The sequence below is a fragment of the Lactuca sativa genome, chromosome 8 (genome assembly GCF_002870075.4).
Source record: "Lactuca sativa cultivar Salinas chromosome 8, Lsat_Salinas_v11, whole genome shotgun sequence".
Lineage (NCBI taxonomy): Eukaryota > Viridiplantae > Streptophyta > Magnoliopsida > Asterales > Asteraceae > Lactuca > Lactuca sativa.
This window is the reverse complement of record NC_056630.2, coordinates 43761293-43787124: the sequence shown is the minus strand read 5'-3', so window position 1 is coordinate 43787124 and position 25832 is coordinate 43761293. Positions and strand designations below refer to the sequence as shown.

At 42.7% G+C, this 25832-nt stretch overlaps 1 protein-coding gene across 1 annotated transcript in view; it reads left to right on the top strand.

Moving 5' to 3' along the window:
* LOC128127694 (uncharacterized) overlaps positions 1-25832 on the top strand; it is a gene marked incomplete at its 3' end in the record, with an annotated part of 140790 nt that overhangs the window by 496 nt on the left and 114462 nt on the right. The window lies entirely within an intron of this gene.

Genomic DNA, 25832 nt, shown 5'->3' with positions numbered 1-25832 from the left:
TTCAGGGAGCATCTTGGTTTTCCAAGATTGATTTACGTTCCGGTTACCATCAGATACGGGTTCGTGAAGAAGACATTGAGAAAATAGCATTCCGTACTCGATATGGGCACTTTGAATTCGTGGTGATGCCTTTTGGGCTCACCAATGCACCCGCAGCGTTTATGGATCTCATGAACCGGGTGTGTAGCCTGATGCTTGACCATTCGGTCATAATATTCATAGATGATATCTTAGTCTATTCTAAGAGCAAAGAGGAGCATCAGCAACACCTTCGGGAGATTCTGGAAACTCTAGCAAGAGAAAGGCTTTATGCTAAATTCTCAAAATGTGAATTTTGGTTGGAAGAAGTTCAGTTCTTGGGGCATGTGGTAAACAAACACGGTATTAAGGTCGATCAAGCCAAGGTTAATGCGGTTAAACAATGGAAGATTCCAAAAACACCTTCTGAAATTCGCAGTTTCTTGGGTTTAGCCGGTTATTACCGGAGGTTCATTGAAAATTTCTCTAAAATCGCCTTACCACTCACCCGATTGACCAAGAAATCAATGAATTTCGTTTGGGGCCCGGAGCAGCAGCTGGCGTTTGATGAGTTAAGGAAACGATTGTGTGATGCTCCGATTTTGGCCTTACCTGATGGGGTTGAGGATATGGTGGTTTACTGTGATGCATCGCTTCAGGGTCTTGGTGTCGTATTAATGCAACGAGATAGGGTGATAGCCTATGCCTCCCGACAGCTGAAACCCCATGAAAGAAGCTACCCCACTCATGATTTGGAGCTTGAGGCTGTTGCTTTCGCTCTTAAGATTTGGAGACACTATCTATATGGAGTGAAGTTTATCATATACACTGACCATAAGAGTCTGAAATATTTGTTCGAGCAGCGGGATTTGAACATGAGGCAGATCAGATGGTTGGATGTGGTAAAAGATTATGATTGTGAAATTCACTACCACCCCGGTAAAGCTAATGTGGTAGCTGATGCTCTCAGTCGTAAACAATCTGCCGAACCGATTCGAGCTAAGTGTCTCCGGATCACGATGGTTTCGTCTTTGTTAGATCTAATCCGGGACGCCTAAAAGACGGAAAAACTGGAGGAAAACATCAGGCGTGAGATGATTGGGAAAGAGTCGCCTAAGATGGAACGAGACGGGCGGGGTTTGCTGACTCGCTACGGTAGGGTTTGGGTTCCATATACCGGAGGAAATCGGAAAACCCTAATGGATGAGTCTCATAAGTCAAAATTTTCTATCCATCCTGGTGCTACTAAAATGTATCGGGACCTTCGGGAGGCTTACTGGTGGCATGGAATGAAGAATGATGTGGCTCGATTTGTGGAAGAATGTATGACCTGTCGGAAGGTCAAGGCGGAACACCAGAAACCGCATGGGAAGTTGCAACCATTAGAGATTCCTGAATGGAAATGGGAGCATCTAACCATGGACTTCATTACAAAACATCCTAGAACTGCCCAAGGAGCCGATACGATATGGGTGATTTTTGATCGTTTGACTAAGAGTGCTCACTTTCTGTCTATAAAGGAGAGCTCATCGGCGGAGAAATTAGCCGAGATCTTTGTTCGGGAGATTGTCTCATTACACGCGGTGCCCGTTTCTATCGTCTCCGATCGGGACACCCGATTTACTTCTCGGTTCTGGAGGAAGTTTCAAGAGGAGTTGGGCACATGATTATATTTTAGCACTGCCTTCCATCCAAAGACAGACGGGCAGAGTGAGCGGACAATTCAGACCTTGGAGGACATGCTTAGGGCATGTGCGATTGATTTTGGGGGTAGTTGGGATGACCATCTACATCTAGCTGAGTTTTCTTATAACAACAGCTATCACTCGAGCATTAAAATGCCTCCGTATGAAGCCTTGTACGGGAGGAATTGCAGCACGCCCGTTTGTTGGGGCGAGGTTGGGCAGAGGGTACTTGGGAGTACCGATATCGTGCTACGGACTACAGAGAAAATCCAAGTGATTCGGGAACATTTGGTCACAGCAAGCAGTCGTCAGAAAAGTTATGCTGACAAAAGACGCTCCAATCTTGAGTTCGAGGTGGGAGATTATGTATTGCTTAAAGTCTCCCCCTGGAAAGGTGTGATTCGATTTCGGAAGCGCGGAAAGCTCGGACCCCGATTCATTGGACCCTACAAGGTCATAGCCCGTGTGGGAAAGGTGGCTTACCGCTTGGAGCTGTCTGATGAGCTTAGTCTAATTTATAATACATTCCACGTATCTCAGTTACGAAAATGCGTTGTTGATGAGACTGCTGTGATACCACTGGAGGACATACAGATTGGCGAGCGTCTCAATTATGTTGAGAAACCAATCGCTATTTTAGAACGAAAGACGAAAGCTCTCCGCAACAAGACTATAAACCTGGTTAAGGTGCAGTGGAATCATAGGAAGGGTTCGGAATGGACTTGGGAACCAGAATGCGAGATGCGGGCTCATTATCCAGATTTGTTTCTAGGCGTTGACTTCGAGGACGAAGTCCGTTCATAGCGGGGGAGAGTTGTAACACCCCAATTTTTGTCGGAACGTTTGGTTATTTTAATTTAATTATCCCTGTAAACTTGGGTTAATTTATTTAACCAATGTCTGATTTCTTATGTTATTGGACTCTTTTGATCATCTTGTAAACTCCTTTTATTGAAGTTCATGGGCTATGGGCCTATTTGCAAAGTACATCTAGTAAATAGTACTTAATGTGTAAATTGAATCATTTGGAACACACACAAGGAAAACACTCTAAACCCTCCCTCTCTCTCAAAAATCGTCCCTCTCTCTCTCTTTAGCATCAAGAGTAGCCAAGGGGCTGTTTGGAGCTTAATTCTTGTTCATTTCCAGCCTTGATTCGTATTGGTATGAACCTCCTTATCCTTTCTTACAACTTGATTCATAACCTTGTTCTAGTTTTATGATTTCATCTTCACTTCTTCTCCTTCTTATTTGATTTGTAATTGTATGTTATACATCATCTCAAGATCCTATCTTCACCCCATATATGGTGGATGATGGATCTAGGGGATTACATGTGGCAAAAGATCACGGAAACCCTAAAAGGGAGAATGATGATTTTATGTGCTTATGTTTATTTTCATGTTGATTATTATTACATCCTTGTGGCTAAATGAAATCCTAATGATCCCTAACCCTTTTTAGTACCACCATTATCATGGGGACTGAATTGGGATGATGAACACATCTTAAAATGTGTTTCAAAAGGAGAAGGATGGATAAGCCAAAAAGGAATCACGGGTGGCTACGATTCTGTTTTCCATCAGATTTGTAGTCATTTTGTAAAACTCATATCTGGAGCTCTAGAACTCAAACGGACCCCAAACCAGTTCCAAACGTTCACAAATTGAGTTGGCTAACTTTCTTAAGCAGGCCAACCTCACTGATAAGGGCTTTATCTATGTGAAAGAATGGCATCTTTGCTGTTAGGTCTGATCCGGGTCTGTTCTAATATGTCATTTTGTTTTCATCATTTCTAAGGCTTGGAAAAGGATCCAGAGTGATTCCATGTTTCTATATGTTCCTTATGTTATGAATTTAAGATCTGGAGAATATGGGGCGTTATTTCCAATTATAAATTGGTTAGAATGGATCCACACTCCAGGTCAGTGGACAGTCACCAGATTTTGCTAGTGCTGTGATTGTCCACAATGTGAATTTTATATCTGGAGTTTGAGAGATGATCTTCATTCAATTGCAACTCTGAGACTTTCACTTGTATGTCCTTTACTTCTCTTAATTTTGTTTTGGACGAATTCTACTCACAAGTTGGGTAGAATTGGCCAACATCACTTGACTATATTGTTGGAGACAGAAGTGATACACCATTTTGTAAAATCCATATTTAATTCATATTTTGGAGTTAGAATGAGTTCTTTATAGTTGTGGAATCCTGAGCAATCATAGTTTCCTATAAAATTTAGTTAAAGCTATGTTTCTGTTTTAGATTTTGGAGTAAATCCGTTTTGAACAGCAGGTCTGTTTTAGAGACCTTGCTGTGATTACTCTTTTCTCAACTCATAGCTTCATTACTTCTCCTTTCTAACCTTTAGTCCATCTTAGGTGAGGTTTTGAAGTTTGCTCAAGCTTGGTAGCATTATTTGATTGTTAGCCATCCTTAATACTCACTCAAGGTGAGTTCTCTTACACCGTTGTATTGATGATTGTGTTTGCTAGGTAGCTCGTGTGTGATTGTTTGAATTTATTATAAAAGCAAGCTATATAAGTATTGTTTTAATTCGTACATGTGCACTGTATGTAACTAATTATGGATATGGGGACACCACCAAAGGATACGGATTTACCGGTGCGGTGGGTAGGTAAGATCACCAACGTAATACTCTTCGTGAGGTGCGGTGATTAGGGCCAAATGATACGAGATCTTCCCGGTGCGGTTCAAACCTACAAGTCCTTCTTGTAATATAGACATTGATTCGTTCTTTGCCTTTATCATATAATTATAATTGGAAGATGGATTAGGGCTAGTAAATATGAATGTTAGTACAATGTCTGTGTTTGAATTCACTAAGCTTCGTGCTTACGTTTTTCCCTTATAACTTTTTAGGTGTTAAGATTAAAGAGGCTAAGGCTTGACATGGAGCATCGGGACATCGCTACTAGTTATTCTGTTGGGACCTTATTATTATTATTACTTCCGCACTTATTGTACAAGATTATTAAGTAGATGGATTATGTTATGACTATTTCAGTTGTTTTAATTTAATGTAAGATGGGATTTAAAAGTTAAAAATTTATGAAAAAAAATTGGGTGTCACACCACCCTACTGCCGCTACAGAGGATGAGGGGACACTCTTCGGATGTCCATAGGGTCTATCTTTCGCTTCGGCGATGTCGTGTTAATCCTGGTCACCTAGGGATAATACTTACATGATAATACTTTTTCCTGTTTACTTTATTTTGTGATATATTCACATAAACGATGAGTTAGACTAAGCTCTTTTAGTACTAGTCAATAGAAAGGAAAAACTATCATTTTACTTACAAAACATTCGGGTCTTGGTAGAAGACTACATAGTCATAACAAAACATTCGGGTCTTGGTAGAAGACTACATAGTCATAACAAAATATTCGGGTCTTGGTAGAAGACTACATAGTCATAACAAAACATTCGGGTCTTGGTAGAAGACTACATAGTCATAACAAAACATTCGGGTCTTGGTAGAAGACTACATAGTCATAACAAAACATTCGGGTCTTGGTAGAAGACTACATCTCAAACTGATAGAAAATAAGGGATTTTCTAGGGTTTTTCATACTTACATCAACATTTTCATTTAACGATTTACATGTCCTTCATAACAGATTTTCACAAACAAGACAATGACACTTAAATACTTATGAATTCACCAGCTTTAAAGCTGATACTCGCTTTCAAAATAACTTGTATTCTCAGGTCATCAGTAGACAGGTACGGAGGCAAGGTTTTGAGAAGACGGAGCAGACAAGTCTCATCTTTTATTTTGATTGTATATTTTTGGTGTCTTACTACAATGAAAGAATACACATGTATTAAAACTTTACATGTAATGCAATGGATGATGTTGTTGCTTGTTTATTATATTACACTGTTGTGATACTGTACATGACGTCCTCCACCCCTGAACGTTTACGCCGTTCGTGGTTTTGGGGTGTGACAGATTGGTATCAGAGCATTGTTTATAGTGAATATAGTATATCAACCCATAAAAGATATACTAACTATAAATACATGGGATTAAGACACTCTGTCTAAGAGTTATACTTATAAATAATAAAATATTTAAGTAAGTACGCGTGCCTGCATTCATACTAAAATCAGTGTCACAATGACAAGAACAAAAGTATTACGATTGTTGGATATCACAAGTAAGCCTGGGGGTATATGGTCAGTCTTGGGAATGGCATAGTCTGATCAACTATGCTGGTCCGAGGAGTGATTAGAATATGGCCAAGAATGGTTGTGATATGGCAACAAGTTTAAAAACTTACCAACACAACCATAAAGAAATACCATATGGGTATTTGATCTTACTGTAATTATCTTAGTTAGTTCGTCTATTTAGCTATTTCTTATAATCCCTTTTCTCGCATAGATTAAAATGGTTGGATTTCACCACGGCGATCCGTACTTCCCGAACCAAGGCAATGCTGGTTGGCTAGAGGCAGAACCAGAAGATGATCACCCAATCCCTTTGGATGATCACCATGCTGAGGGTTTTTCGGATAGTTCTGACTCGGAGCCAGAAGTCAACAACCTACCCCCAGTTGCTCAAAACCCAAACCTGAACCCCCGCCTTGTGTTTCAAGGACCCATACCCTTGTGGGCCACTAACTTGATTACATGGAGTCATGAACAGGGTCAGCCCATTCCCTACAATGGAGACCGAAGTTTCTACAACCTCGCTGAAGGAGGTTCTAATGATAGAGTCCTACCAATCATGGTGCGTAGGATTTCTCGGAACACGATAATGGCTCAGGCGACTATCAATCAAGTTTTGGAAGTTGACACCAACTCTGGTGTTAACACTGTCCATATTTGCCAACTAGAGTCTACTCATGAAAGGACTCTGGTCCGCAATGCAAATCTGCAGAGGGAACTTGCTGAAACCCGAGCTGAAGTTAGAGAACTTCGAGCTCAGCAAGCAAGGTCGGACAGGCGTATAAGGGACATTAAACGTCTACTGTCGGGATCGAGGACTCATGCAAACAGCTCTCGTCGCCGATAGAAGCTCGTCAACTCATCTTTTGGATATAACCTAGTTTATGTAAAACTTTGGTCTAATTTCCTATCTGTATAAATCTTAGACCTTTAGGTCTTGATCTAGTCTTAATTCTGTCAAAATTTTCCATCTTGGTTGATGCAAAGCCTACTTCTAGGCCATTTTCCCGAACTTGTTACATATGTAATTCCAGTATTATTGACAGATATCTAATCTTATGGATATTATTATCCAACTGCTGTCATTTTCAGTTAGTCATTATGTTCCTTCTATTGTTGGGCTATGGGGATTTAGTCCATGGGACACATTCATTAATCATTTATTCTTATCCATTTCTTCATCTTTTAAACGTATAGTTAAAGATGCCGCCACGCAGGAATCCCAGGTGTAATCCGAACAACGAAACACCAATACCACCACCTCCACCACCACCTGTACCTGTTCAACCACCTAATCCTTTCGATGCCAACATGTTCCAGGCAGCTTTCACAGTAGCAGTTGCAGCTGCTGTGTCAGCAATCAACGCTCCTGTCCCTAGTGGATCGGGAACAGGTGCACCTCCCTCGAACCACGGCGAAAGCCATGGACACCCTCGGGAATGCACTTACAAGGACTTCACTAACGCCAAACCCCGCAGCTTCAATGGAACTGGGGGTGTTATGGTGTTGAGGAAATGGATCGAAAAGATGGAATCTGTCTTTGAAATTTGTGCTTTCCAGGAGGGCAACAAGGTCAAGTTTGCAGCTTGTACCTTCTCTGACAGAGCACTAACTTGGTGGAACAGCCATGTTAACTATCTGACTTTGGTGGTGGCATATTCCATCAGCTGGGAAAAGTTAAAGGACATGCTGATGAAAGAGTACTGTCCTCGAGGCGAAGTACAAAAGCTCGAGCAGGAATTCTGGGGTCTACAAATGGTAGGATCCGACATCACGACCTACACAAACAGGTTCTGTGATCTGGCAAACTTATGCCCTGACATGGTTGCTCTCCAGAGCAAAAAGATAGAGAGATATATCTGCGGACTGTCGCCCCAGATCCAGTCAAGTGTGATCGCTTCTAGCGCCAAGGAACTGGCACAATCTCTCATCGATCACCGGAAACCTCAGAACCCAACAATCCCTACACCCGTACCACAAAAGTCCAACCCCGACCACAACAGGAAGGGTTGGAATAAGAGGAAAAGAGGGACTTCGGAAGGATCCTCCAAGAAACAACAACTTGTGGCGATCAATGCTGCCACAGTTACTCCCATTGTACCTGCGAACCCCTTACCAGCAAAAACATATGCCGGAACTCTCCCGAAGTGCACCAACTGCAACTTCCACCACCACGGACCTTGCAAGGAGATGCAGTGCTCTAACTGCAACAGGAAGGGACACACAGTCCGTTTCTGCAAGACTCCAGCAGCTCAAGCCGCCCAGGTTCCTAACGCCGGTATGGGCCAAACTTGCTACGGATGTGGCGAGGTGGGCCATTACAATAGGAACTCCCCTAAAGTGGGGATGGCTGGCGGAGTAGGAAGAGTTATGGCCCTAGGCCACGAGGAAGCAGTAGCTGATCCTACGATAGTTACTGGTACGTTCCTCCTCGATAACTCATATGCTTGCATACTTTTCGATAGTGGAGCCGAGAAAAGTTTTGTAAGTCACAAATTTGCACACTTGCTTAAACAAAAACCATGTGCATTAGATAATTCATTCACGGTAGAAATAGCTAACGGGAAAACAGAGAGTACAAACCTGCATATATGTAGGTTGTACCTTAACTTTAGATGGCCATACTTTCAAGATAGATCTCATGCCAGCCCCAATTAAATGTTTCGACGTTATCATCGGTATGGATTGGTTGAGTCTTCTTCGTGCCGACATCATGTGCTTTGAAAAAGCAGTTCGTCTTAACCTTCCTAACAACGAAACCTTAATTATCTACGGCGACAAACCTAGTACGAGCCTTCGTATCATATCGTGCATTCAAGCCCAGAAGTGCTTACGAAAGGAATATCATGCATTCCTAGCACACGTCGTCGTTACTAGTCAAGAACTGAAAGACATCCGGAAAATCCCAGATGTACGCGACTTTCCCGACATATTCCTAAAAGATCTTCCCGGTTTACCACCACAACGTCAAGTCGAGTTCAGAATCGACTTAGTGCCAGGGGCTACCCCCGTAGCCAATTATCCTTATCGTCTGGCACCGGCTGAGATGCAGGAACTCTCCAGTCAACTTAACGAACTTCTCAAGAAGGGATTCATTCGACCAAGCTTCTCACCATGGGGAGCACCTGTCTTGTTCGTCAAGAAGAAAGATGGATCGTTTCGCATGTGTATCGACTATAAAGAACTCAAAAAACATACCATTAAAAATCGTTATCCATTACCCCGCATTGACGATTTATTTGATCAACTTCAAGGAGCCAACTACTTCTCAAAGATAGATCTGTGATCCGGATATCACCAACTACGAGTGTTAGAGGAGGATGTTCCCAAGACAGCCTTCCGAGCTCGTGATGGGCACTACGAGTTTGTAGTGATGCCATTCAGATTAACTAACGCGCCCGCAATATTCATGGATCTGATGAATAGGGTGTGTCGTCCTTACTTGGATCAGTTCGTCGTCGTCTTCATTGATGACATACTCATCTACTCTCGAAGTAAGGAAGAACATAGTCAACATCTCCGTAAAATCTTAGAAACATTGGGATCGGAGAATCTCTACGCGAACTTCTCAAAGTGCGAATTTTGGATTCGGCGAGTCGAATTTTCGGGCCAAGTTGTTGGCGAAGAGGGAATACACGTGGACCCCTCCAAAATCAAAGCCATTGAGAACTGGTCAGCACCAAAGACACCTACCGAAATTCGTCAATTTCTAGGTCTCGTTGGCTACTATCGCAGGTTCATTCAGAACTTCTCCAGCATAGCAAGACCTCTTACAACCCTGACCCAGAAAGGCGTGGCCTTTGACTACGAAGAGAAACAGGAAAGAGCGTTCCAAACGCTCAAACAAGCCTTGTGCACCGCCCCGATACTATCCCTTTCTGAAGGGATAGAAGACTTCATTGTCTATTGCGATGCATCCAATCAAGGACTCGGATGTGTTCTGATGCAGCGAGGTAAACTCATCGCCTATGCCTCGAGACACCTGAAGACACATGAGGTTAACTACACAACCCATGATCTGGAACTAGGAGCAGTTGTGTTTGCTCTGAAGATCTGGCGACATTACCTATATGGTACAAAAAGCACGATCTTTACGGACCATAAGAGTCTACAACACATTTTCGACCAGAAATAGCTCAACATGAGACAACGACGGTGGGTCGAGCTACTCAGCGATTACGAATGCGAAATTCGTTATCCTCCAGGTAAAGCCAATGTAGTAGCCGACACCCTAAGTCAGAAAGAATATTCTGGTCGTAGGGTCAAATCTTTGACTCTAACTATCCATTCACACTTGTCCACGCAAATAAAGGAGGCTCAACTCGATGCTTTGAAACCTGAAAACATGGCGGGTGAATCCCTTAGAGGGATGGATAAGAACATGGAAGTCAAGGGTGGCGGAGCCTTATACCTCATGGATCGGATCTGGACACCGAAACACGGTGGCTTCAGAGACTTGGTCATGACCGAAGCTCACAACACTCATTATTCCGTCCACCCAGGTTCAGATAAGATGTATCTGGATCTTAAAAAGTTATACTAGTGGCCTAACATGAAAGCAGATATTGCTACCTTCGTGAGTAAATGCCTTACTTGCGCAATGGTGAAGGTCGAATACCAGAAACCCTCCGGTCTTCTACAACCACCGGAGATACCAGAATGGAAGTGGGAGCGGATCACTATGGACTTCATAACCAAGTTGCCCAAGACGACGGGTGGACTTGATTCCATATGGGTCATCGTCGATAGACTGACCAAGTCTGCACACTTCCTACCAATAAAAGAAACAAACAAGATGGAGAAACTTACCAGAACTTACATTAGGGAATTGTAAGGCTGCACGGTGTTCCTTTATCTATCATCTCGGACCGAGATAGTAGATTCACTTCGAGGTTCTGGCAGTCATTACAAAGTTCCCTAGGAACTAGGCTGGAAATGAGTAGAACCTACCATCCACAGACCGACGGGCAAAGTGAGAGAACTATCCAAACCTTAGAAGATATGTTGCGTGCCTGTGTGATTGACTTTGGAAAAGCTTGGGATACCCATTTACCCCTTGTTGAATTTTCCTACAATGACAGTTATCATACGAGCATAAAGGCAGCTCCATTCGAGGCCCTCTATGGCCGAAAGTGCAGATCCCCTCAGTGCCGGGCTGAAGTGGGTGATACCCAGTTAGCTAAGGGACGAGTTCCCGAAAGCACTCTCACGAGTCCGGAGATCATTCGGGAAACGACAAAGAAGATCGTTCAAATTCGTGAACGATTGAAAGCCTCTAGAGACCGACAGAAAAGCTACGCTGACAAGCGTAGGAAACCATTGGAGTTCCAGGTGGGCGACCGAGTCCTACTGAAGGTCTCACCCTAGAAGGGCTTGATATTATGTGCTTAACTCTCCATTCAAGTCCGATGTGTTCAAGGTAAATTGTCTTAAGGCCTATGGTAAGTTTGGAATGCTTTTAGCCTTTGGAAAAGGGGTTTACGGCCCAAGAGAGGTTCTTGGCCGTAAACTCCTATAAACTTGTGATTTTGATGGGTTTAGATGTCTTAAATAAGAACAAGTAATTGAGGGTTTAAGTCCTTAAGCATTTGGAGAAGTTTAGGGCACTAATTGCCCTTTAAAAAGGGTTTACGGCCCAAGGAAGTTCCTTGGCCGTAAACTCCAATAACTTGTGTTTCTTGGTGGCTTTTTGGCCTATAAAGATCATACACCAACCCCTAAACAAGTTGTCTAACAAGGAATCGGGACTAGGAAGCCATAATGTTCCATTTTGGAGTTTACTCCCCAAGAACGTTCTTGGGCGGTAAACTCCCGGATCTTGTAATCTAAACATGTAATTTATGTTAATAAGCACCTAACAAGTATTGAAACACATATAGAAAAGTAAACTCACAATATGGGATGAAAACCCGAAGATCCGTCAGAGAGAATATGGCTTTTCTCTATTTGGAATTGTGAATAATGAATTAATTTAATTCAGAAAACTATTTATAGTCCTGGAATATTTTGGCAGAAAATATTTTTATTCCTGATGTTGGACTGTAACATTATGAAACTTGAAATGCCCAAGTTTCACAAAACCAGGAGTATCCACTCTCCTGATATCATCTAAAACATAAACCCTAATGTACACAGACTTGTTCGGAAAAGTATGAAAATCACTGAAACTGAACTAGCTTCTATTGAATAGATGATGTTCGTACAATGGAAATTTCGGGTTGTCACATCATCCCCCTGTTAGAGGGAATTTCGTCCCGAAATTAGAATTTAAGCAAATAAAAGTTACAAACAATTAAGCGAAAAGATGAGGGTATTTCAACTTCATCTGATCCTCGCGTTCCCAAGTGAATTCCGGTCCTCGCTTGGCGTTCCAGCGAACCTTCACGATAGGGATACGGCTTTGTTTTGTCTGCTTGACCTCACGGTCCATGATCTCTACAGGTTTTTCCACGAAGTTGAGGCTCTCGTTGATCTCGATCTCGTCGAGTGGGATTACGAGAGTCTCGTCGGACAGACACTTTTTCAAGTTAGATACGTGGAATGTAGAATGTACGTTACGAAGTGTGTCGGGTAGATCATGTTTGTAAGCTACGGGGCCGACTCTGGCAAGAATCTCGAAAGGCCCTATGTACCTCGGATTAAGCTTCCCACGCTTGCCGAAGCGTATCAAGCCTTTCCTGGGTGCGACTTTGAAAAGGACTCGGTCTCCCACCTGAAATTCCAAAGGTTTTCTTCGTTTATCGGCGTAGCTCTTCTGTCGGTCTCTAGAGGCTTTCAATCGTTCACGGATCTGAACGATTTTCTCTGTCGTTTCCCGAATGATTTCCGGACCAGTGAGAGTACTGTCAGAAGCTTGCCCTCTTGCTAATTGGGTATCACCCACCTCAGCCCAGCACAGAGGGGATCTACACTTTCGGCCGTAGAGAGCTTCGAATGGAGCAGCCTTAATGCTTGTGTGATAACTGTTATTATAGGAAAATTCGACAAGGGGTAAATGAGTATCCCATGCCTTCCCAAAATCAATCACACAGGCTCGCAACATATCTTCCAATGTTTGGATGGTTCTCTCACTCTGTCCGTCGGTCTGTGGATGGTAGGCTGTGCTCATGTCCGGCCTTGTTCCTAGGGAATGTTGTAGTGATTGCCAAAATCTTGAGGTGAACCTACTATCTCTATCGGAGACAATGGATATAGGTACACCATGCAACCGTACAATTTCCCTGATGTATGTTCTCGTAAGTTTCTCCATCTTGTCGGTTTGTTTGATAGGCAGGAAGTGTGCAGACTTGGTCAATCTATCAACGATGACCCATATGGTGTCAAGTCCACCCGTCGTCTTGGACAACTTGGTTATGAAATCCATAGTGATCCGCTCCCACTTCCATTCTGGAATCTCTGGCTGTTGCAGTAAACCAGAGGGCTTCTGGTACTCGACCTTAACCTTTGCGCAAGTAAGGCATTTACTCATGAAGGTAGCAATCTCTGCTTTCATATTAGGCCACTAGTATAGCTTTTTAAGATCCAGATACATCTTATCTGAACCTGGGTGGACGGAATACCGAGTGTTGTGCGCCTCGGTCATGACCAAGTCTCGAAACCCACCGTGTTTCGGTGTCCAGATTCGGTTCATGAAATATAAAGCTCTGTCACCCTTGGCTTCGAAGTTTTTGTCCATTCCCCTAAGGGATTCACTCGACACATTTTCAGGTTTCATGGCCTCAAGTTGAGCCACCTGAATTTGCTTAGTCAGGTGTGAATGGATGGTTATTGATATTGACTTGACCTTGCGACCAAAATATTCTTTCCGACTTAGGGCGTCTGCTACTACGTTGGCTTTACCCGGATGATAACGAATACCGCATTCGTAGTCACTGAGTAGCTCGACCCACCGTCGTTGTCTCATGTTGAGCTCCTTCTGATCGAAAATTGTAACATCCCCCTCTGGCATGTATCACAATATTGTCCGCTTTGGGCCACTCGGCACGAGGACTTCCCAGGGGGTCACCCATCCTGGTACTACTCCCGCCCGAGCACGCTTAACTGCAGAGTTCTTAAGGGATCTGCTGCCCTTACGGCTTTAAAACGCGTTGTGATAGGGAAGGTATCCACACCCCTTATAAGGAATGCTTAGTTCTCCTTCCCAGCTGATGTAGGATCAGGTGCAACCCACCTTCAAAGTGGGTTAGATCTGATCCCACATCGGCTTGGAAGGAGAACGAAACATTTCCTTATATAGGGGTGTGGATACCTTCCATGTCACAACGCGTTTTAAAGCCGTGAGGGCAGCAGATCCCATAAGAACTCTGCAGTTAAGCGTGCTCGGGCGGGAGTAGTACCAGGATGGGTGACCCCCTGGGAAGTCCTCGTGCCGAGTGGCCCAAAGCGGACAATATTGTGATACGTGCCAGAGGGGGATGTTACAAATGGTATCAGAGCTAGGGCACGGGTCGATGTGTTCGACGGGGACGTCGAACCCTATAATGGGGGGTGAAAGTGGGTTAGATCTGATCCCACATCGGCTTGGAAGGAGAACGAAACATTTCCTTATAAAGGGGTGTGGATACCTTCCTTGTCACAACGCGTTTTAAAGCCGTGAGGGCAGCAGATCCCATAAGAACTCTGCAGTTAAGCGTGCTCGGGCGGCAGTAGTACCAGAGTCTGGCACGTATCACAATATTGTCCGCTTTGGGCCACTCGGCACGAGGACTTCCCAGGGGGTCACCCATCCTGGTACTACTCTCGCCCGAGCACGCTTAACTGCAGAGTTCTTATGGGATCTGCTGCCCTCACGGCTTTAAAACGCGTTGTGACAAGGAAGGTATCCACACCCCTTTATAAGGAAATGTTTCGTTCTCCTTCCAAGCCGATGTGGGATCAGATCTAACCCACTTTCACCCCCCATTATAGGGTTCGACGTCCCTGTCGAACACATCGACCCGTGCCCTAGCTCTGATACCATTTGTAACACCCCCCTCTGGCACGTATCACAATATTGTCCGCTTTGGGCCACTCGGCACAAGGACTTCCCAGGGGGTCACCCATCCTGGTACTACTCCCGCCCGAGCACGCTTAACTGCAGAGTTCTTATGGGATCTGCTGCCCTCACGGCTTTAAAACGCGTTGTGACATGGAAGGTATCCACACCCCTATATAAGGAAATGTTTCGTTCTCCTTCCAAGCCGATGTGGGATCAGATCTAACCCACTTTCACCCCACATCGGCTTGGAAGGAGAACGAAACATCTCTATATAAGGGGTGTGGATACCTTCCTTGTCACAACGCGTTTTAAAGCCGTGAGGGCAGCAGATCCCATAAGAACTCTGCAGTTAAGCGTGCTCGGGCGGGAGTAGTACCAGGATGGGTGACCCCCTGGGAAGTCCTCGTGCCGAGTGGCCCAAAGCGGACAATATTGTGATACGTGCCAGAGGGGGATGTTACAAAAATGTGTTGTAAACTCTTGTGGTCGGTAAAGATAGTGCTCTTCGTTCCATACAAGTAATGTCTCCATATCTTCAGAGCAAACACTACTGCTCCTAGTTCAAGATCGTGGGTCGTGTAGTTAACCTCATGTGTCTTCAACTGTCTCGAGGCGTAGGCGATGACCTTACCTCGCTGCATCAGAACACATCCGAGTCCTTGATTGGATGCATCGCAATAGACTACGAAGTCTTCTATTCCTTCTGGAAGGGATAGTATTGGTGCGGTGCACAAGGCTCGTTTGAGCGTTTGGAATGCTCTTTCTTGCTTCTCTTCCCAGTCAAAGGCCACGCCTTTCTGGGTCAGGGTCGTAAGAGGCTTCGCTATTCGTGAGAAGTTCTGAATGAACCTGCGGTAGTAGCCAGCGAGACCTAGAAATTGACGAATTTATGTAGGTGTCTTTGGTGCTGACCAGTTCTCAATGGCTTTTATTTTGGATGGGTCCACGTGGATTCCCTCTTCGCTTACCACGTGTCCTAAGAATTCGACTCTTCGGATCCAAAATTCACATTTCGAGAACTTCGCATAAAGTTTCTCCTTTCGTAATGTCTCTAGAACTTGTCGGAGATGATCTCCATACTCTTTCTTACTTCGGGAGTAGATCAGGATGTCGTCAATGAAAACGATGACGAACTGATCTAAGTAAGGTCGACATACTCTATTCATCAGATCCATGAAGACTGCGGGCGCATTGGTCAATCCGAATGGCATCACCACGAACTCGTAGTGTCCGTAACGAGTTTGGAAGGCTGTCTTCGGTACATCCTCCTCTAGCACTCGTAACTGGTGATATCCGGATCTCAGATCAATCTTGGAAAAATAGTTCGCCCCTTGCAGTTGGTCGAATAGATCATCTATGCGTGGCAGAGGGTAACGATTTTTGATCGTCAATTTGTTGAGTTCTCTGTAGTCAATACACATACGGAATGATCCGTCTTTCTTCTTAACGAACAAGACCGGTGCTCCCCAAGGTGAGAAACTTGGTCTTATAAAGCCCTTGCTGAGCAGTTCGTTAAGTTGACCAGAGAGTTCTTGCACCTCGGCTGGTGCTAAACGGTAGGGCGACTTGGCTACTGGGGTAGCTCCTGGGACTAAGTCGATTATGAACTCGACTTGTTGCGGAGGTAACCCGGGTAGTTCTTCTGGGAAAATGTCGGGGAAGTCGCTCACTACAGGGAGGTTCTTTAGTTCTTTTGTTTCTAGGTTCGTGTCGACGACGTGAGCAAGGAATGCGTGGTATTCTTTGCGCAGATATTTTTGTGCTTGAATACTAGATATAATGCGAAGACTTGCACCAGGTTTGTCGCCGTAGACTATAAGGGTTTCGTTAGACGGGAGGTTTAGACGGACTGCTTTCTCGTAGCACATGATGTCGGCGCGATGAAGACTTAACCAATCTATGCCGATAATAACGTCGAAACTTTTTATTGAGACCGGCATAAGGTCGATTGGGAATGAATGGTTATCTAAGGTGTCACATCCCCAAACTTGAACGGCGGAAACGTTCGGGGGCAGATGACTTCATGTGGTAACGTAACAAATGAATACATAGTAAAGAAAGCAATACAACCATCATATATATAATTGAAAGTTTACATTTGTCAAAAGTTACATGTTCAAAACCAATTACAATATGATGTCAAAATATGAGATTAAACTGGCGCCGCAGCATCTCTTCTTCAAAAGCATATTAGTACCTGAAATTACTGAATCCCTGGGACATACAAGTAATTTTTGAAAGAGTAGATCAACATTTAAGCTGGTGAATTTCATAAGTATTGAAGTGACAATGTTTGAATGAAATGAAATGTTTTATCTTTGTTTGTTTGTGTTTAGAAAATCCTATATTTTCTACTAGTATAAAAGTAGCCTTCACTCAAGACCAATGTTTGTTTCCAAAATGTATGTAAATGTAAAATAACCAATGAGTTTGAAAACCTTGTAAATCAATGCATTTTTAATACCCCTTGTGAGTTTTATAACCATACTATTGACTCGAAATGCCTATACACAACGTTCTTCAGGCGTTGGAATGTTATGACGTTTGTCACCCCAAACGGTGGACTGCAGCTAACAGTCAGGGCGCGGGTTGTCAAGCCCGTATAGATCTATACACAAACACCATGCTCCCCCTCCAAGGGATTCTGGTATATAATACAGGACTTGAAATGTGTACTCGAACGTACATGAAGTTAGTGTCTCACAAAACCGTGGTATAAAAACAGATCTACTTGTTAAAATGTTACGTTTGTTCTTGTACATGAGAGTAAACTTCTTGAAATATATGTTTCTAGTACATAAGAGTTAGAAATCTGTTCGTAAAACTATACCTATTATAGTTTTCAAAAAGTGTGTCTTGTTTGTTTAGAAATACTGAGAAAAGGAATCACTTGTTTATGAAAGTATAGATTTTTGGTGTAGAGTCTAGGATAGACAAGAAAAATCTAAGAACAGTTTAGTTTATACATGCATTTCAACAACTTTATATTTTAAAAGATAAAATGCTATTGTAACATATGTTATATATATAAAAGTTCCTTTAAAGGTTTATAAATCGCATGTGATTTGAATATATAACAGTATATAAAAGGGTTTCTTTATGTAACACACGATAATACTCGTGTGTTTTACTTGTAATCCCCCCCTTGAAAGCATATAAAAGTATTTAGAATAATTAAAAAGGTTGATTAAGGGGTATGAAACTCACTTGAAAGTTTTGGAGATAGCGAGATGGAAAACCGGGCAGAGTTTCGTCTCGGGAAACGGATTTTTCCTCGGGATTCTCGGGAATCTCGGGAGTAAAATTGACCTTCGGGACTTGAGCCAAAAAGACTAGAGCTTCGGGTTTGAACGGACACGGAAAATGAGGCAAAGTTGAGAGAGAGAGAAGAGAAATGAACCCTTTCTTTGGAAACCCTCGCATCCTATTTATAGTAAGGCTGGTCTGCCTCGGTACGCGGGGCGTATGCTCGTACGCAGCGCGTACGCGTACGTCATGCATGACCGAAGCCTCGACTGCCTCGGTTCGGATGGGACGGGTTGCTGGGTACGCGGGTCGGATGGGACGGCGGGTCGAATGGGACGTCGGGTCGGACGGGTCGGGGCTTCGGACGGGTCGGATGGGTCAATTTCCTTCGGATAGCGCGACGTGGACGATCGGAGGCCAATCCTCTCGGTTACGCGGGGCGTACAGGGGTACGCAGCGCATACCTCGGATGAGGACGCTGACTCCCCTTCGGATAATATCCGAATTTTGAATAAAATAAATAATTAATTTATTTAATAAACTTCAAAAATTCATATCTTCTTAATACGAACTCCGTTTTCGATGGTCTTTATATCCTCGCGTAGGTGAGACTACGCTCTACAACTTTCGTTTAGACTCCGTCGGCAAATTCCAAAATTATTTTTTTATTATTTATTAAAAATCCATCGTGTTTAAGAAATTTCTTAGAAAATTCATCACTTCTTTATCTGATGTCGGTTTTTGCCAGACTTTTTACTGCTGGAATACCATTGTCGAGACCTTCGATTCTCGTTTAGGTCATTCCGGCCAAAAGTCGCTCGATCTCCGATTCGAGTTTTTAGCTGTCTGTTGCTAAGCCGAACTTGGAAAAATCATAACTTCGCTATATGAAGTCGGATTTGGGCGTTCTTTTCATGTACGATCATGGTTCAAAGACATTTAATCATAGAAGGAAAATTAAATAGAACTTATTTATACATTTTATTATGAAAGTAACTTTTATTACTCAGAAGTGGTTACAATACTTGACCCATTTTGGTCGTTACAAAGAGTTGAAATATCGGGTTGTCACATAAGGTTAGAAGACAACCTAAGTGTATGCTATCAGTACTTTCAGTTTTCCCATTGGCCATTTCTACTGTGAATTGTTCATTAAGTGCGTGTGGTTGTTGCTTAAGCATGCGAGCAAATTTGTGGTTTACGAAGCTTCGCTCCGCTCCACTATCGAACAGAATGCATGCATAGGAGTTATCAAGGAGGAACGTACCAGTCACCACTGTTGGGTCAGCGATTACTTCCCCGTGGCCTATTGCTAGTACCCTCCCTGCTCCTCCAGTATTCCTCGCCTTAGGGCAGTCCCTTTTAAAGTGGCCTGCTTCGCCACATCCATAGCAAGTTGGGCTCACGCCAGAGCCAGGAACTTGGGAGATCGGTTGCGCCGGGAACTTACAGAATCGGACGGTGTGTCCTTTTCTGTGGCAGTTAGTACACTGCATTTCACGGCAGGCGCCGTTGTGGTGGAAGTTGCATTTGTTGCACTTTGGCAAACTTCCAGAATACTGCTTCCCCGGAGCAGTAACAGCAGTAGGGGCTACCGCAGCATGTACTGCTACGATTTGCTGTTTCTTTGAAGCTCGTTGCTTCTTTTTCTCATCCCAAAACTTCCGCTTGGTGCCAACGGGTTTGGAGGGTTCTGGGATGGCTTGGGTGGTTGTGGTTGCAGGGGTCTTGACTCCATCGTCAATGAGTCTTTGTGCCAATCGCTTGGCACTGTCGAAGGTAGCGGGGTTGGATGCTAAGACATTCCCCTGGTATGGAGGCACTAGCCCCCATACATACCGTTCAATCTTTTTCCCTTCAGTGGGAACCATATTGGGGCATAGGGCCACCAGTTCGCTAAAGCGGGTAGTGTAAGCGATCACGTTGGTGCCCTTCATGGTCAGATTCCAGAGTTCATGTTCTAACTTCTGGACTTCGCCGCTCGGGCAGTATTTCTCAGTCATGAGGTCCTTCATCGTTTCCCAGCCCATGCTTTTAGCCACAACGACAGTTAGGGCTTTGACGTGGCCGTTCCACCACGTTAGGGCTTTATCCTCGAAGGTGCATGCGGCATATTTCACTTTGAATGCAGCAGGGCATGAACAGATTTCGAAGACTGATTCAGTCTTCTCGAACCATTGCGAGAGAGCAATGACTCCGCCGGTGCCACAGAAAGGCTTCGGCTTGCAGTTTGTGAAATCCATGTAAGAGCACTCTCTCGAGCGCACAGGGATTTCAATTGGGATAGATTCAACAGGGGTTCCGCCTCTGCTAGCATCTAATGAGTGATACTGAGCCATGGCAGTTGCCACTGCTGCAGCTACGACAACATTCAGGGCTGCAGTATCGATGACTGCAGGTGGTGGAGGCGGTGGAGGTGCAGGATTATTCCTAGTCCTGGGAGATTTGCGAGGAGGCATCCTTCAGCTATAAGTTTATAAAGACAAGAAGGATGGTAAGAATCAATTTGTAAGCAACACGAGAGTGACCCATGGACTAACTAACCATAGCCCAACAGTTTGAATGAGTGTTTGAAATCACAATAAGAAATATTAGTAGGAATACACAAGTGTACAAATTTTTCCCACATATTAGTTAGATTTCAATAGTACGGGTATTACTGATGTAATAAGTTCAAGGAAAATTGACCTAACAGTAGGTCTTACATCATACCATAAGGACAAGACTGACAGTCCTAGATTCCTAATTAGAGTAACGAAAGTTAGGAATATTTTATAGACAAGTGCTACTTAGAGCACATAAGTTCAAGGCTGTTCCTAAATCAAAAGACCGAGATGTACTAGACATCATCTAATGGCGATGGGAATTCCTCGGGCGAGCCCTGAGGTCGGACACTTGGCGAAACACCTCTTGAAGGTGTCGGTCCTGAGCTCTCTGACGAGCTCGAAGTTGTAAGACTTCAGCACGGGAGGCAGCCAGCTGTTGTTGCAGAGTTTCGTTGGTTCTCTGGCTCCGTTCCATGTCTTCTTCAAGACGGCGATGGCTGCTCGACCTTGCTCGACATTACGAGCTATTCTGCGGATGATAACCGGCAGAGCTCTGTCAGCAGAGCCACCATTGCTGATGTTGTAAAAGGTTTGGTCCCCAAAGTATGGTAAGGGCTGACCCTGCTCATCACTCCAGCGATTTAAGTCGTTTGCCCACATGGGAGTAGAACCTGGGAACGCTGGTCGATGGTTGTTGTTCGGGGCTTGACCTACAAGCGGTAGGTTGTTGACTTCAGGCTTGGAGTCAGATCCATCTGAAAAGCCTTCTGCGAGGTGATCATCCAAAGGGATTGGATGCTCATCTTCAGGCTCTTCATCGATCCACCGAGCATTGCCTTCATTGGGAAAGTATGGGTCGCCATGATGGAATCCAGCCATTTAGATCTACGCGAGAAGAGAGGTATAAGAATATAGTATACGTGTAACTAGTAGCACAAAATACACCTATAGTATTTTAAGTTTAAGTTCTACTGATCTTCTTGTGGTATTGTTGGTAAGTTTTTAGACTTGTTAACATATCACAACCATTCTAGGGCATATGCTAATCACTCCTAGGACCAGCATAGTTGATCAGGCTATGCCATTCCCAGGACTGACCATACATCCCCGAGCTCACTTGTGATATTCAACAATCGTAATACTTTTGTTCTTGTCGTCATGACACTGATTTTAGTATGAATGCAGACTAGTATACTTAATTAAATATTTTATTATTTAAAGTATAGACTCTTGGTCAGAGTGTTTTAGTCCCTTTTGGGTTTATAGATTAGTATATCTTTTATGGGTTGATATACTTGATTCACTATAAACAATGCTCTGATACCAATCTGTCACACCCCAAAACCAAGAACGGCGGAAACGTTCTGGGGCGGAGGACGTCATGTATAGTATCATAACACAGTAAATGTAAATAAGTAAACAACATCATCCATTGCATTAAATATATAATTTTAATACAAGTGTGTTCTGTATAGTTATAGACACCAAAAATAATGTAAGTCAAAATAATGAGATGAGTCTTGAATACGCTCCATCTTCTCAAAAGCTGGCCTCGGTACCTGTCTACTGATGACCTGAGAATACAAGTTATTTTGAAAGAGTTTATCAGCATTAAGCTGGTGAGTTCATAAGTATTTTAGTGTCAATGTTTCTTGTAAAAACGTTTGAACCTGTCTCAATGTATAATTTTGTGAAAATGTAAGTAAATGTTTGAAAGTGTTTGTAAAAGTTTGAATCTCTCAGAAAAACCTATATTTTCTATTAAAGTAACCTTCTACCAAGGCTAAACTATTTTGTAAACTTGTCTGTTGTAAAAGTGTGTAATTTCCCAAGTATAACTATCATTTGATAAAAATATAGTTTGTACATTAATGCTAAAGTGACGTTATCACTAAAATATGTAATGGGTAAATCATTGTAGTACTGTAGCTTTGTATAATAAGACTACTATTGTACTAAATACTACTACCTTAAACCGGATTTATATTAAGGTATAATGTGATAAATTGCACCATGCTATCGACTGGTAACAACGACATAATGAATGGTCGTAATAAAAGAAATGACGTTTGGCACCCGTAGACCTGCAGGTCCGGCTGTAGCTAGCAGCAAGGTGTAGGATAGTCAATCCAGTATAGATCTATACGCAAACTCACGCTCTCCCTCCAAGAGAATTCTGGCTACAACTCGGGCCATGACATTTAAGGCATGCTTCCGACACAGTGGATCACGATTATCAACGTATTTATGTATTTGTAATGTTTCTCGTTCTAGTATAACTGTATATGTACTTGTTTCTAGTATAGCTGTATATGTACTTGTTTCTAGTATATCTGTATATGTACTTGTTTCTAGTATATCTGTATATGTACTTGTTTCTAGCATATCTGTATATGTACTTGTTTCTAGTATATCTGTATATGTACTTGTTTCTAGTATATCTGTATATGTATGATCCTGTGTTACCCAGATGGTAACTAACTAAAGATGTACTGATAATTATGAATATGGAAGTACTTTTATGTCTATATATGTATATATGATATATAAGTAATATTGAAACGACCTTCGGATGGTCACCCGAAATCCCACCAGACCACATCTCAAGGCGCGAAAAGGAAATAGGGCGGATGGCCTTCCTAAGTCCTTTAAACATTATTTATACATCTATACATATATGGGCATGCAATTGAATATATAAAAGCATAAATAATTTTTCATAAAACATTTGAAGCATAAATATAATTTCCAGAGGAGATCGACTTGATGTCGATCTATAAAACAATTTGAAGGCATAAGTTGATAAAACAGTTTAAGTATAAGAAGCATTTGTTTGAATCACAGTCTATAAGTAAGTTTGGATAGTAAAACAGTTGCAAAACATTTCAAAGTAAGGCAGTTTGTTAAACAGTTTGAACAGTGGTAAAAATCGTTGTTTTCCTAGTTATTAATCACATGTGATTAAAGGCAATCACATGTGATTGAAACAATAACTATAAGTATTTGACTTGTATCCCCCCCATAAAGTGTTTAAAACATTTAAAACCATTTCAAAGGTTGATTCAAGGGGTATGAACTCACTTGTGGTGAGTCGTTGGAATTGCAGTGTCGGATACCGTGCTAGGTGGCAAACGGAGACTTGTTTACACGCACAAGCCTAGTTATCATATAATAAGCATATATATAACTAATTAGACAAATAATAACTTAAATAAATAAGTTAAGACACTTAGGAAACATGTAAACACTTTTATGAGTGTTTAAGGTTCAAATGGTTGCATCTAAGTTGCTACGGGACAAGGCAAAAGGGTTTGAAAGATCAAATGGCCTTGCATAGGAGTTCACCACCCAACAAACCCCACACCTTGGAGTTTACGGTCGTAAACTCATGGGTTTATGGCCGTGAACTCCTCACATGGTGGTTTTGGGTGTTTTGTGGTGCTATCTTGATCCTAGAACACTCCTAGCTTTGTTGGAATAACACATGAAGTAGTTTAAGGCTCTAGAATACTCCATAGTGGAGTTTACGGCCTAAATTCCATTCACCCTCGAGTTTATGGCCGTAAACTCCTATGGGGTGATGGCTTTTAATTGTTTTGAGGCTCTTAAACATCAAGGATGGCTTCCATGAATTTATCTAAGGCTAATAGGGACAAGAGGCACACTTTTGTGCCATTACTTGGAGTTTACGGCCCAAGATATGTTCCTTGGCCGTAAACTCCTTTCAAGGAGTGATTATTATGTGCTTAACTCTCCATTCAAGTCCCATGTGTTCAAGGTAAATTGTCTTAAGGCCTATGGTGAGTTTGGAATGCTTTTAGCTTTTGGAAAAGGGGTTTACGGCCCAAGAGAGGTTCTTGGCCGTAAACTCCTATAAACTTGTGATTTTGATGGGTTTAGATGTCTTAAATAAGCACAAGTAATTTAGGGTTTAAGTCCTTAAGCATTTGGAGAAGTTTAGGGCACTAATTGCCCTTTAAAAGGGGTTTACGGCCCAAGGAAGTTCCTTGGCCGTAAACTCCAATAACTTTTGTTTCTTGGTTGCTTTTTGGCCTATAAAGATCATACACCAACCCCTAAACAAGTTGTCTAACAAGGAATCGGGACTAGGAAGCCATAATGTTCCATTTTGGAGTTTACTCCCCAAGAACGTTCTTGGGCGGTAAACTCCCGGATCTTGTAATCTAAACATGTAATTTATGTTAATAAGCACCTAACAAGTATTGAAACACATATAGAAAAGTAAACTCACAATATGGGATGAAAACCCGAAGATCCGTCAGAGAGAATATGGCTTTTCTCTATTTGGAATTGTGAATAATGAATTAATTTAATTCAGAAAACTATTTATAGTCCTGGAATATTTTGGCAGAAAATATTTTTATTCCTGATGTTGGACTGTAACATTATGAAACTTGAAATGCCCAAGTTTCACAAAACCAGGAGTATCCACTCTCCTGATATCATCTAAAACATAAACCCTAATGTACACAGACTTGTTCGGAAAAGTATGAAAATCACTGAAACTGAACTAGCTTCTATTCAATAGATGATGTTCGTACAATGGAAATTTCGGGTTGTCACAGGCGGTAAACTCCCGAAACCGAGCCTAGCTTGTTCCTTGTGTTATGCTACTGCTTTAGACTCAATTGTATGTGTGTTAGGGACAAGAAAACAACCAAGAATCACCCAACTTTGAGAGTTCATGGCCCAAGAGTTTCTTAGGCCGTAAACTCCCTTTTCAAACTTAAAATGGTGTTTTAAGGCACATAAAGCTTTAAGACTATTATCAAGACTTGTCCCCATTTAATCTAAGGCCTTAAGCACATCAAACTCACTTATCAAAGTGAGTTTACGGCCAAGGCTTTGCTCTTGGGCCGTAAACATGAAAGAATGGCACCAAAGTGTGCCTAATGTCTTCATATGCTTGGAATAAAAGCCTAGAACCAATACCACATGTGCAAGAGACTTGAAAGCATAAAAATCACCTCTTGAAGTGAGTTTACGGCCTTGGTAATGCTCCTAGGCCATAAACACCAAACAAGGGCACCAAGGTGTGCCTAGGGTCCTCATTAGCTTTAAACAATTGTCTAGAACCTATCCTTCAAATGCAAGAGGCTTGAAAACAACAAAAACACACAATACTTAGAGTTTACGGCC